General features: G+C 35.1%; 1 protein-coding gene across 1 annotated transcript in view; it reads left to right on the forward strand.

The window, feature by feature from the left end:
• The window catches only part of CLVS2 (clavesin 2), a 1,094,294-nt gene that overhangs the window by 29,347 nt on the left and 1,052,881 nt on the right, over positions 1-12,066 (forward strand). The gene's annotated exons all lie outside the window — the stretch shown is intronic.

The raw sequence follows: 12,066 nt of genomic DNA on the forward strand, positions 1-12,066 counted from the left end.
AGGCTTTTATGAATCCAGCCTTGGTACAGCAGGAAATGGCAGGTTTTCTCTGTGTGTTCTGATCTCTAACTTTACCATTATTTGAAACAACTCTTCTTTTGCACTCTCATACTCAGCTAGCATTTTCTTAATTTTGACCTCTGGTCTTTGCAGTTTAACTGAATAGCTGTTTAAAGCTTCTTCCATTTTTTCCAGCTTTTTGTTATTTAAGTTGATATACTCTTTCAATGTTTCATTTATTTTAATCAGCCCTGAGCACATTTGATTTATCTTTTCCTCTAGATTATTGGAAGTCATGTCTTGCAGCAAATCTGGAGCTTGAACCGCTTTTTGCTGAACAGATTCAGGATTCTTCAAAGCTAGTGTTTTCTCTTCACCTTTTCTAGCTGATTTTTTTCCAAGCACTCTTTAAGTTTTTTTTTCTTTGCTGGCATCCAGGCAATGTACTTACTAGCCAGTAACTGAGTTTACTAAAACATGCAGAGGTTTTTACCCTTATCTCTTAGTTTCTTTCTTCAGCCTGGGAGATCTGAAATCAAGCTGTTGATCAATGTGCCGCCACCTTGCAAGTTTCCCTGCATCCCTGATTTTCCCCCAAATTTCAGCTCTGACCCTCTTAATCCCTTCTGAAACTGGTGTCTTTTTAAGAAAAAAATTGGCGAATTGTACATAATAAATACTGACAATAATTAGAGTTATAGGCTTCTTTTGCTCCAGAAAATGTATATTAATTCACATTCTCTTATTCTGCTGTCGCATATTAATTATACTAATATTTTAAAAGTGTCCTGGACTGTCCATGATTATTTCAGGATTTGTCCCTAATTCTGTTAACAGCTATGTGTGCATGTAAATATGACTTAAAATATATAGTGCTCTACTTTAACTGCTAGTTGTTCTGAAGCTTAAGTTACTTGGGGTAACATCGTAAATTTATCTACAGTCAACCTTTTCAAAATTGTGCTTTCTTTATTTATGTGAGGTTTTAATCACATTTTCAAAATATGTAGCAAATCTGTCATTTGAGCTCTCATTGGCTGTCTGTATAAAAAGATCCATTTATAAAATTTAAACAATTAGGCTTTAGGTGAACCCTAGTCCTTGCTAAACATCGTCCTTTAATGTCTAGTAATCATTCACAACAACATCTTCCACATCCACACATGTTTCCAGGGCCACTCCAGTTAAAGAAGATGATAGATTTATGGTTCATTGTGTCCGGGGCCATTTTTTCTTAGCTGCATTCTTTTCAAAAAACAATTTGGTAAGCCTCCACATAAACCTCAGGTTCAAGCTTCTTCTAAAAGGTGCTATGGCAATGAAGAGCACAACTTTTTACTGATGTGGCCCATGTTAAATAAATTTATAAAGATAGAGGGGTCTTTAATGACAGCCAGGAAATGGAGTGTGCTGTGTAGAGAGAGAAATGAAATTGTTTTCCTGTTTATCAATCTGTTTTCTGTTTCACCAGACCCGAAGCACACTAGACCAGCCCAAGAAGGTAAAAGTATTTGACTTATTCCACCACTAATTGGCTGTTCTGTGCTTTGGGCTAGATTCCATATCACCATTTTACTCAAATTGCAGGACTATATAATTTTTTTGGTGTAGTTGTTGCTGCCTGCAGCTGATTCTGTAAAAGCTCAAATCACATTTTGAGGGATAAGAAATCAAACACAAGAGATCTGTTGCTGAGTTAATAGTAGCTATAATTTATATGGATTGAGTGCTGGGATCATTATTTCACTGCAGCAGATTAAATGTGGCATATGGTTGACTGCAACATCTTGTCTAGGTAGGACATAGGTTCATAGTTTCATAGATTAGTAGTAGGCTAACTGCCCTTATGGGCCATTTTAAGCCTAGCCAGTTACCCCATGTACACCATCAAGACAAAGAGACAAGACCTGTGACATGTCAACACTACTCACTTTGCCACTGTACCAATGATGGGTTTCTTTCCCACATATCTTGCCCAGACCAACAAAAATATCCACTTATTGTGTGCAGTGCTGATGTCTGACAGTGACGGAAAGTGTTGCTGTTATATACACGCCCCCATATAAACACACACACACACACACACACACACACACACACACACACACACACACACACACGCACACACACACACACACACACACACACACACACACACACACACACACACACACACACACACACACACACACACACACACACACACACACACACACACAAACATAATGCTTGATTAACATTGTTTGAGGACAGTTGTTGCATACTGGGCACTTCTCAAATGGTTTCTAACCAATTACCATGCATGCTTTACTAACAAAATGCCTATTGCCTATTCTCTTTTAAGAAGTGCTGGGGACTAATTAAATACCTGCTCTAGTTTAAGAAGAGGTGGTAACTAAATGTTTCAAGTAAAATATATAATTATAGAACAAAAATTGTGTATGTCAGTAATGGTTTCCTTCTGTGAAGACCTGTGTGGCACAGAAGACATCCCTGCAAAGCATATGTCAGTAAAATTTGTTGATTTTGTAATATGATCATCCCTGATATTTAACCATCCTTCTTTTAGGACATATCAAAAAAAGTATTTTGAGTATGTTGAATAAATATGTCTAACATATAGTTATAGACAAAAAGGCAAAATAACCATGTTATGAAGTCGACAAAAGCACACAAGTGTATTCACCATGGAAAAGGCAATACTAAGTACTCACAAAGTCCACTAAAATACGAAAAAATTCTTTAATCCATTTGAAATTACAAACAGGAAAATAAGCGCTTTCGCGTAAAAACTGTACGCTTCATCAGATTTTACTCATAATACAGCTAATTCAATTTATATAGTCAAATGCCATATCTAATTGATGTAATTAAACAATTAGCTAAATAGTGAATATAGTAGTTAAAGCAACACCTTCCCTGTATTGCATAAAAGCCTCACTCACTTCAATCTCTAACATATAAACGTACTATTTAACACATTTTTAACTTTAACATTTAACTACCTATAAAACTTACAATAAATAATGAACATCTTTAATATAAATATAAAATAAATATACAATATATATCCCTAACATTCACATATATAGAGCTCATTTAGAGACATGTCAACTATATATTACTATAAGCTATTATATAGTTATTAAAATATGCATATATATTGTTTAAAATATGTTACAGTGTGTATCACCAAGTGCTTAGTGCATGTATACATATATATTTTTATTTAATTCTAAATACTTATATCTAAAATAAATAAATAGAACTAATCAAAAAACTGCATTATTTGCGATATTTTAAAAAAGGCTTCAGAGAAACATATTGATTTAACCCTGGAGGGTGATGTGCCCTCATCCTCAAAATCCATTCTAATTCTTTCTGTTCTAATATATTGACAGGATCCCCCCCTCTTTCATTCTTATCTACAATCTGTAATATTCTAAATTTAAAACTATGATCATTATATTGAATTATGTGTTTCGCCAATGCATTAAGCTCATTGCTTTTCTTAATATCGTACACATGATTGTATATTCTTTTTTCAACTTCCTTTTCGTAAGTCCTACATAATAAGCAGAACAACGTTCACAGGTAGCCAAATAAATAATGTTGCAAGTATCACAAGATGCAGAGATTCTGGGGATAAACGAATAGTTCAAAGTGGGGTGAATAAATGTTTGTGTTTCTGTAATATATTTACACATGTTACAATTATTACATGGGAAAGTTCCAAATTTTATTATAATGCATGTCTCTAATACTTCTCTTTTATTCCAGGTAGCACATAACAATCTTTTTAAATTTTTATTGTTTTGATATGTGAAACTAGGCGTATGTCCTATCAACTCCAATGTTCTATTATCTGTAGTTAATACTTGCCAATGACTACTGATAATATTTTTAATTGTTTTATTATCATTTGTATAAGTTGTAATAAAATGTATTCTCTCATCATGTCTCATGACTTGTGTATTTTTATAATTGTAACTCACTTTCGCTGTCCCTATTGTATTGGGTACTTTTATATCATCCAATACATAATTCCTAATTTCTTTCACCATTTTCTTATTATACCCCCTTTTTATAAATAAGTTTTCCATCTTGTAAGCCTCCAATATTAAATCTGAATTTTTCTTACATATTCTAGTTAATCTAACAAATTGGCTTTTCACAATACCTTCAAACACATGTCTCGGATGCATACTATCATAACTAAAAAGTGTGTTTTTCCAATACTTCTTCCTGTGTAACGTGGAACATATCTTGCCATCTTTGATTTTTAGGTTCACATCAAGGAAGTTAACTTCTATATATGAAGCCTCCATAGTAAACTTTAAAAAACTAGATGTACTTTCTAAATAAAAAAGAAAGTTTTCAAATTCTTGTACTGTGCCTTCCCATACAATTAATACATCATCCACAAATCTAGTGTACAATAAAATCTTTTTGTATAATTCATTGGTGAATAGATGTTCTCTCTCCCAATGATAAACCACTAGAATGGCATATGTATTTGTGCAGGGTGTGCCCATTGCAACACCCCACTTCTGTAAGTATAGAAGCCATAAAAAAGAAAAGGCATTATTGGAGAGCACAAGTTCTAACAATTGACAAATTAATATTTCTTTGTTAAGATTAATTTCTGGATAAAATTGTAACAATTCTCTTATGGCTTGTATGCCTTGTTCATTAGGAATACAAGTGAATACATTTTGTACATCTAATGTCACAAGAAGGTGGGTTCCCTGTTGCAGCTTGACTTCAAGATGGTCTATAATATCTAATAACTGATAAGTATCCCTCAGAATCGTTGGCACCTTATTCACTATTTGTCTTAATGTTTTCTCTAGGTAAATAGAGATGTTCTCCGTAATCCATTCATCTCCATCTACAATTGGTCTGATTGGTGGTGGAGAAACATCTTTATGCATTTTCGGTAAACCTTTTATAATTGGTATCTGGGGATATTCATTAACAACAAAGTCATATAGCTCCTTATTTATTTGATGGCACATCAATAAATCATATAATTCATCATTTATTCTTTTGTAAATACTTAAAAGTTTTTCATTATTAATAATCATATATGTACTCTCATCCCCAAGCATTTGTGTCATTAGTAGAATATAATCTTCTGTGTTAAATATTACTAAGCCTCCTTGTTGCATACTGGGCACTTCTCAAATGGTTTCTAACCAATTACCATGCATGCTTTACTAACAAAATGCCTATTGCCTATTCTCTTTTAAGAAGTGCTGGGGACTAATTAAATACCTGCTCTAGTTTAAGAAGAGGTGGTAACTAAATGTTTCAAGTAAAAGATATAATTATAGAACAAAAATTGTGTATATCAGTAATGGTTTCCTTCTGTGAAGACCTGTGTGGCACAGAAGACATCCCTGCAAAGCATATGTCAGTAAAATTTGTTGAATTTGTAATATGATCATCCCTGATATTTAACCATCCTTCTTTTAGGACATATCAAAAAAAGTATTTTGAGTATGTTGAATAAATATGTCTAACATATAGTTATAGACAAAAAGGCAAAATAACCATGTTATGAAGTCATTATACAAAGCTTTGGCATATCAAGATATCAAGATTAACCTGGATAAAAATGTGGATAAGTTATTTATTTATTTTATTTATTTATTTTACATTTGTTTACTGGGAAAGTCCAACTGGGTATGAGCCCATTTTCAGTGGAGGCCTGGGGTGAAAAGCTCCACAGTACACATAAAGAGAATTAAATTGAACAATAGTTGCAAATATTGAGACAATAAAGTAGTACAATATGTGAAATACAAAATAAGCAAAATATAAAGGCAAGCAATAAAGTTGACTATACATTATATACAAGGTAGGAAGAGAGTTCCTAATGTGCATGTTATGAAAGCCATATACTTTTTCTGGCAGGGGAACTAGATAAATTTCAGTCAAATTCTGAAACAGAGAATTGTATTGGTTCTAGTAGTAAAATGGTGTTGGGCTTGTACATTTCTGCAGTTTTGATGTAATGGAGCAGTTAACAATCAGCACCAAACAACACATTATAGTAAGGTGATTTTGTGTTAATTTCGCATCAGGGACACTCCATATTGTTTAGAAGTCCCTGCGACATTCAGTGTGTCTGCACTCTTTAGTGGTCTTCTGATCCCAGAAAAAACACTAACCTCATTTTGGGAATCATCTTTACTTCGGGTGCGTTGAAAACTGTGTTTGTCCTGCTCTCAATGGCACCCACACTCAGTGTGCGAAGTTGACAGCTTTAGTAACAGACATGATGGAGTGGTCAAGGATGTATTGGTGTTTAAACTCTTTGTTTAGTGAAATGTGAAGCTCTGACATGTCTGCAGCACCTGTTAAGGTTTTCAACCTGTGATCTTGCAACTTTGGATTCTTGAAGCATAAAGCCGCTCCCCGTTTTGTGTTGTCTTGCGTGTGCATGTGCATCATTTTTAAGTGGGGCAAAGTATAAAAAAAGTACAACCTTTAAAATTATGTAGTCAAACATGGATTTGTAGGGATTGCTGCTTGATGTAATTATGCCATGTTATCAAAAATTGATTTTTGTCAGGGCTTGACACCAGTGAAGGATTCAACGTCTGTGGGCATAATTTAACACCATTGGTGAAGTGACATTGCAAGATAAATTTTCATTAATTTTACAACACTTCTGTTTAGAAAGGTTAAGGGTTTGAAACTGCTATCGGAGTCAATCTGCCTATGCTTTCTGTCATATTACGCCTCATTGCTGTAATAACATGTAATAATAATTAACAGAGATTGAATTTGTTATTGGATCTGAATATTAAACAGTTGTTAGCAATATAGACATGACGTGACATGCGAATTAGCATGCCTACCAGTCATCTGTGGTTTCCGTGGCCATTTCCCCTATTGGTACTGACTGACAGGGGAAATGGCCACGGAAACCACAGATGACTGGTAGGCATGCTAATTTGCATGTCAGGACAGGGAAAAGTTTGTTTAAGAATATAAAGAAAGGACATTGGAATGTTAAGCAGTTAAAGGGAGGTGAGGCTAGAAAGTAGGTAAAGCAGGAAAGTAAGTAAGAGATATCAAGAGAACGGCTATTAAGAGTGGGGATGAAGGGAGAGGAAGAGATCTAAGATGGCAAGGGGCAGGGGCAGATCCAATAACTGGATGTTCTTTCAGCCTAGACATGAAGGAATGGTAGTGGGATATAAGTCTGATTACTTCTGGAATGCTATTCCATAATTTGCCAACACAGTGAAAGTACAGGCTAACCACATTAAATCTTTGGGGTTTGTAAGTAGATAGTAGATACCTGTGACAGGAGCATAGGTCTTGAGATGGAGTACAGTGTTGAAGTAGTGATGGCGTAGTTTGTGAAAATGAGGAGTTGTACAGTAATTTGTATGTTAATGTCAGTTGATTAAAAGTGAGAAGGTGGGGTAGTTTGAGACAATTTAGGGACTTGAGAGCATAGTTTAGCTACGTTATTATAACATGACTACGTTTTGCTTTGAGGGAAGAGTGAAGATTGGTTAGGATTGGTGAAGCATATACAAAAAAGGGTAAGAGATAGGTGGTGGCAAGGGTTACTCTTGTGGAGTTGGAGATGAATTTCTTAGCCTTATACATCATGCCCAATTTTTGATTAGTTTTTTTTTATGTTGTTGCTGATATGTAGGTCAAACTTAAGATTGTTGTCAATAGTTACACTTAACAGTTTTGTTATGTGACACCACATTAATTAAAGTATTGTTCTGAGAGGCAATAGTAAAGTTAGAGACAGCTGGAGAAAAGTGTTTTGGCAAAAATAGCAGAAGTGTAGGTTTATTTTGGGTTAAGTAGTGAATGGTTGTTGGTGAGCCAAGACTCAATGGAACTGAGTTGTAAACTTTGCAGATGAGAAAGAGTCCTGACAGAGCAGATTAATGTAGAGTCATAAGCATATTGAATTAGTGTGGCTTGTTTGCTGGCAGTATTAATGTGGTTAATAAAAATGTTGAAGAGAAGTGGACCTAGTATTGAGCCTTGGGGTACCCCAGTGGTAACAGGTAAGTAAGGAGAGAAGTTAGAGTTCCATTTGACAGATTGATATCTGTTAGAGAGATAGCTAATGAACCATTGTAAGGATGTTTTGGTCAAGTCCAGAAGAGATAGCTGGGATAACAGTTGGGGGTGGATGACAGTATCAAAAGCTTTGGATAGATCTAAGAACAGAGAAGGGACAACGTTTCCTGAGTCATGAGCTTTGTTGACAGTCTCAGTAAAGGATAGTAGAACAGTGATAGTGCTGTGTGCTGGTCTGAATCCATGTTGGGTGGGAGGGAGAAGATCAAGGTCAAGGTGTCAAAGATAATACTTTCTCTTTCTCCAGTATTGGATTCATCCAGTATTGGCTTCAGGCCCTCTGTTCAGTTTTGGGAATGTCCTGAAGATTGGACATCATATTTACATTGAATGCCATGATGAGGTTACTTGTACATTTAATGTTATGTATTATGTATTTATTCCTATTTTCCTAGATTCAACACAGATTGCAATGTTTAAATGTTTTTAGAAGTCGTGATTGCACAGTTTTTATGTATGTGTATATATATATATATATATATATATATATATATATATATATATATGTGTGTGTGTGTGTGTGTATATATATATATATATATATATATATATATATATATATATATATATATATATATATAGTATATTTTGGTTTTAGTTTTTCTAATGTTAATCAAATATTGACAGGTTGAAAGTTTTATTGTAAAGAATGTAGGAGCAAACTGCATGGATGTCGGTGTATCAGTGTATTCAGGCTATAGAAATGTTCTGAGTGGGTACTCGTTCTGCAGAGGGTAAGGATAGCTGCTACCCTTTATACATGGACCTTTCCAGCTTGTTTGAGAAGATGCATTTATTGGTAGGTCATTCTAGTTTGTAAGGAGGAAAGTATTGAGTCTTAATATTAATGGTTTCTGCTGTCTGATCAAGCAAGCTTCTTTGCATTCGTGGATGTGCCAGCTCTCCGAGGAACTCATAGCACTCAGGAAACACATGTTATAACAGCTGAGCACAAGCTGTCTTGATGTGGACAGGAACTTTTATTGGCTCACCAGGGAATCAATGCATTATAAATTACAGACACATTAGCTGTGGGAAATCAGGAAGGAGCAGATTTACATTTCATGCTGCGATTGAGAATTTTAACAGTTGTTCCAGTATATCTACATCCTGACATGGTGTATAAGGACACTCATCCTCTTCTGAGGTCCATGTCAGTTCCTCGATTATTGTTTTGATGTCAACTGTGTCAATGAGCCTGTTGCAGAAGTATATACAGCCTTGGTCAAGGGAAACATTCTTACTATGAATTAGTAAAGATTCAAAATCTGGTTTCAAAGCTTCTGCTCACTTTTTTGCCTGTTGTGACATTTTTTTGATCAGTTACTCAATGTTTTTTTCTTGCAGCACAAAGGGAAATCACTGACTCCCCAAGATGTTGGGGGATCCCCTATTATTATACTGGGTTTCTGACTTCAACCCTTTTTTAGAGGGCTTTACTGGGGAATTACTAGAAAAACACACATGCATTGAACAATTTGTATCTACTGCTGAGCATTTTGAGATACTTTATTTATTTATCTTTCTTACTTTATTTATTTTGCTTTTCTTTACTGAGAAAGTCCAATTTAGATTAATAACAAAACCCCTTTTGAGGTTAGGCAGGACTTAGCCAAACTTTTCCAAGGTGAAATAGGAAGGTCTCTAGGTAACAGGGATAAGATATTGTGAGCTTCTCATTCTGCACTTAGCCCATAAGTGTTTTATTTTCTATTGGAAGTGTTTCCATAGGCTGTTCTGGATGGCAGATAAATTAGCAGAAGTGTTTGATGAAGTCTTGGCCACTTGTGGTATGCCAGACGTGAAGTATAAATATCTACACATTGTTTTGGGCTCTGCACTACTGGCCTATTTGTCGGCATGGAATGAAATGGAATGTAAACTTTTTATAGAGGCAGAGGCCAAGTAACTGAATAAATTATGGAAGGTGGATTTAAAATCATGCAGTGCTGTATACAGATCAAGTAGCTGTAATGACTGCCATTTTATTTCTTTAGTGTATGTCTGTTATGCATTACGTGATTATCATGGGTGGATAGTGCCTGAGTTTTCCTTGATATGAAAGTCAGGGAGTGGTTACTCATTGACTTAGATTTGATACCTAATAGTGAAAAATTTTCCTGATGGAGTAATTAATGTAGAACCCAAAATGCCTCCCTGTGTATTGGTTTTTCAGTTGTTAAATGGATGAGATAGGTGAGTCAAAAGAGTAAGATGGTGAAAGTAGGCATCAATAATTAGCTTTTATTCAGTAGTAAAATCTTCTGGTAACAATTTAATTATGAATATAATCTATGATCCAGGAGGGTGCCTGTTCAATGGCATCCTTGGGAGAATCTGGTGGCTTTAGGTACATTCTAATATGATTTACTTAACTGTGTTAATTTATAATGTGAGTCAGTAGTAGTATCTAGGGCAAGATAGGTCCAATGAGTGGTGCCTGGAAAGATCATCCCTGATAATAAAGGCTATGCCACATGCTCTTCCTGTGTCTGTTCTACTCATTCTAAAGTGGATGTAGTCCCCTGGTACTAATGCTTTATCTATTAAGTGTGGCTTCAACAAGCATCTAGAGGTGGCTAGAACATCAGGATTATAGCGAGAGTGCCACACATAAAACAGAGGTGGTTTATTGCACACAAAACACTAGTTTATTAGTGCAAATTTACAGACTGGCAATATGTGCCACATGATTCATTAGGGGTGTTGGACCTGAGTTAAAGTGGGTATCTTTGGTTCTAGGGACTGCAAAGAGAAGATATATGAACAGTTGTTAACAGGAGATAGTGGTTACATTTTTTATGGAATTTTTATATATACCTTAGTTGCTTTTACTTATTTTATTCTTTAATATTGTTGAGCCTCCTGGTTCTAGTAATACTTCTAAGATTTTATGACATTTGGGATGAAATGACACTAATAATCTGGTTTGGGCTTCTGTTTCAGTTTATCCTACATTAGCTCCGAATATATTACTCCTGATGTGAATTTCTTGACTTTGTTAATCTTTAGGACTCCAGAACTCTATTCATACTATTAAAACCTCCTTGTCCCCTGTAAAACTTCTTGAGGCTCGCTGGCATTTTTATTGCTATAAAATCCCATGAGTTTGTTGATTCTCTGGAGGATTGTTATGCACTTACGCTGCTGTGGCTATGCTGATTCCATTAATTCTGCTGTGGCCCTGTGGCTACTCTTCTGCTATGATCCCTGACTTTTAGTTCTCCTGCTGATGAGTATCACCCCAAACTGTACAGCCAATCTTGCTACCAGCTCATGTATTTCATGTGAGAAGTCAGTAGTGTGAAACAACACTTCACTGGCTGCTAGAAAGAGAAACTCTAAACATATTAGTTGCAGACCGATAATTAGAATATCAGATGCCTTATTTTGTCTGAAGCGTAAGTAAAAAAATAACATTTGCCGATGTTCTATACTGCTGTTAGGGAAACATAAAGATATTTGACTGTTATGCACTTCGTTAAAATAAGGGTAGCTTATGTTTTCAAAGCATAAGTTTACATTTAAAATGATATTTTGATTTAGAGGTAGGTATCCAACATCTTTGGGGGCTGAGGTACTGCACTGGTCATTATCTTTATGTATTTTTTAGTCTGTTGTTGTTTTAGGATATATTTTGCACTTGCAATATGACTGTAGTTTACCAGCACTGTAAATACAGTTTTATGGTTATTTGTCTCCTTTTGCTGAGTACGGTTAGCTTATGTATGGCGAACAGTTATCGAGTACCATTTTGTTCAGCCTTTGCTTAATTGGTATGTGGCTGACAACATGAAGACCTGCCACATACGTTTACTTTTTCTTTCAGAACTACAGGATAAAGGATATAACAGCTGCTCATTTGAATGATGTTATGAACTGGTTACATAGTTGTTTAGGCGATCCTTTTGATGTGACAAATAAATTAAATAATAATGG

Source organism: Protopterus annectens, chromosome 1.part1, assembly GCF_019279795.1.
Source record: "Protopterus annectens isolate FY-2018-M chromosome 1.part1, PAN1.0, whole genome shotgun sequence".
NCBI lineage: Eukaryota > Metazoa > Chordata > Ceratodontiformes > Protopteridae > Protopterus > Protopterus annectens.